At 46.2% G+C, this 2,862-nt stretch overlaps 1 non-coding gene across 1 annotated transcript; it reads right to left on the reverse strand.

The window, feature by feature from the left end:
* Positions 1–771: 771 nt before the first annotated feature.
* LOC119471102 lies at positions 772–883 on the reverse strand. The gene has a single exon (XR_005200099.1). It is a non-coding gene; the product is annotated as a U6 spliceosomal RNA (small nuclear RNA).
* Positions 884–2,862: the final 1,979 nt, after the last annotated feature.

Here is a 2,862-nt window from a genome sequence, read left to right on the forward strand (position 1 = left end):
AAAAAAAAAAAAAAAAAAAAAAAAAAAAAAGAAATGAATATGATTGAACATATCATGTTTAGAGAGGGTGTCAAATTGAGAACCAGGCAGATCCACCTACTCTAAAAATTACCCTAAAGTAAATTGGTCATAGAAATTAGATTCCAGGCCGAGTACAGCAGCTCACACCTATATCCCAGCACTTTGGGAGGCTGAAGTGGGTGGATTACGAGATCAAGAGATCGAGACTATCCTGGCTAACATGGTGAAACCCCATCTCCACTAAAAATAAAAATAAATAAAAAAAAATTAGCTGGATGTGGTGGCACATGCCTGTAGTCCCAGCTACTCGGGAGGCCAAGGGAGGAGAATCACTTTCCAGAAGGCAGTGGGTTGCAGTGAGCAGAGATCACGCTACTGTACTCCAGCCTGGAGGACAGAGCAAGACTCCATCTCAAAAAAGAAAGAAAGAAAGAAAGAAAGAAAAATAAATAAATAAATAAATAAATTAGATCCCAAAGATTCTTGATTTTTCCACAGGTAAATTTTGAAGCCTTCATGAATATATCCATATAAAAAGGAGATGAAAGAAGTCAAAATAAAAGAATTATGGGCTCACAGGATGACTGGATTAAGCATTAGTTCTATTAAAAAGGGCTAATTTGAAGATAAATCTATTGAAAATAACTTTTGACTCTAGCTCTTTAGAGGAAGTAAAGGGACCTTGATGAACAGTGGAAGGAATCACAACATCAAATTTTTTTTTTTTTTGTAAAATATAAATAAAAAATAAAAAATTTTTTACGGAACGCTTCACGAATTTGCAGGTCATCCTTGCGCAGGGGCCATGCTAATCTTCTCTGTATCGTTCCAATTTTAGTATATGTGCTGCTGAGGCGAGCATAACATCAAATTTCTTGAATAAAAATTTATTGACTTAATATTACTATGAACCTTACGGCAGACATGGAGAGGCACAGCCAAGATCCTCTTTCAAGGAAAGTGTTATTGCCTCAACGCCACAACTGCTGACAGTGCTGTCAGTGCACAACATTGATTCAGCTTTCAGTCCCTTTAGAGGATCACTTCAGTTTCACCTAAGGCTTACCCTTCCAAGGACAACCCATATCCCATGACTGGGCAAATGCATAAACACCTGGCCCATTGTAGGAGCAGCTTAACTCCACAGCTGCTTACAGAGTCAGGGCTTTTGGGCTCCCATCACAGCATGGTGTCTTCATCTTCCCTCTTCGCTCTCTCCCATTCTTTTCCACAAAAGGCACACTCTAGTAAACGACCTGTCCATTAAATTCTGTAAACATTAACAGATTAATAAAGAAAAATACGATTATCTCAATATATGCTACAAGCTACTCTGTGGGAGAGAGAGGCCATATGGAGGAGTACAGAAGCCCCAGACACGCGAGCGAAGAAGCCGTTTTGGATGTCCAGCCTGGTCAAGCCCCAAGTGAGAACCACCCAAGCAAGCTCAGTCCCACCCAAGCAAGCCCAGAACCACCAAGCAAGCCCTACAGAGACAAGAGAGATGATAATAAATCATTGTTTTTGCATCACTTTAAATCTTAGGATGGCTTGTTACAATGTAGTATATGAGGTGGATCCAAGATGACCATTTAGAAACAGCTCAGGATTGCAGCTCCCAGTGAAAGCACAGAGGGTGAGTGGACACCGCATTTTTATTGCCCACAGACTAGGAAATTCCCAGGCGGAGGAGCTCCACGGGTCGCCAGCGTGGCTGTTTCAGCCAGCACGGCTATGTCGGCCAGCGCCGCTGCTTTGCCCCACGCGGCTGCTTTGTCAGTGCCCTGGCGCAGCGGTTCTCCGTACAAAGTACACTGGTCTGGGTGCCCTTTTGGCAGGTGATTAGAGCCATGGGAAGTCGCCCATTCATCTGTTTAAAAAGGGGATGCAACAGGAAACCAGGACAGTAGATTCCAGGGCAAAAAAAGCTCCAGGAAACTCAGGGCTGCTGTTTAAGCCAGCGCAGTGAGTTGCCGCATGGGAAAACACACAGATCCCGGCGCCTCTTCAACAGGCGACTGGAACACCAACTTAAAAAAGGCTCTGAGGCAGGGAGCCAGGCGATCAGGCTTGGCTGGTCCCACCCCCACAAAAGACCAGCAATCAGAAACTCTCTGGATTGAGACTTTCACAGCAAGCGCAGCTGAACCCAGGACGGTCCAGCTCTGTGGGGGAGGGGCGTCTGCCATTACCGAGGCAGCTCACCACTATGGAGGTAGTCAGCCAATGCTGAGGCAGCCCGTCCTTGCCGAGGCAACCCGCCATTGCTGAGGCGGTCTGCCATTGCTGAGGCAGCCCGCCGTTGCCAAGGCAACCCGCCACTACAGGGAGACTCAGCCTTAATAGAGGCGGGCCACCATTGCCAAGGCAGTTCTAACTACACCCATATAAACAGGACTGCAGGGAAGTTCACTTGGCAGCTGGGTGGAGCCCACAGCAGTTCAGCAAAGCCTCTACGGGCAGACAGTGACTAGGCTGCCTCCTTGCTGGGCAGGGAAACTCTGAAGAAAAAAAAAAGAAGACAGCAACATAACGGAAACTCATAAATAAAGCCCTAAATCCCTGGGACAGAGCACCTGGGAACAAAAAGCGGTTTATGAGTTCAGCTGCAGCAGACCTAAACGTACCTGCCCAGCAGCTCTGAATGAACAACGGAGGTCACAGCTCAGCATTTGAGCTCCTGTAAAGAACAGACTGTCTCCTCAAGCAGCTCCCTGACCCCTGTATATCCAAAGAGCCACCTCATAAAGGAGAGATCAGACTGACACTTGGCAGGTATCCTTCTGGGACAAAGATAGCAGAAGAAGAAAACTGGTAGCAACCCTTACTGTTCTGCAGCTG

This window comes from Cebus imitator, unplaced genomic scaffold (genome assembly GCF_001604975.1).
Source record: "Cebus imitator isolate Cc_AM_T3 unplaced genomic scaffold, Cebus_imitator-1.0 Scaffold50, whole genome shotgun sequence".
Classification (NCBI taxonomy): domain Eukaryota; kingdom Metazoa; phylum Chordata; class Mammalia; order Primates; family Cebidae; genus Cebus; species Cebus imitator.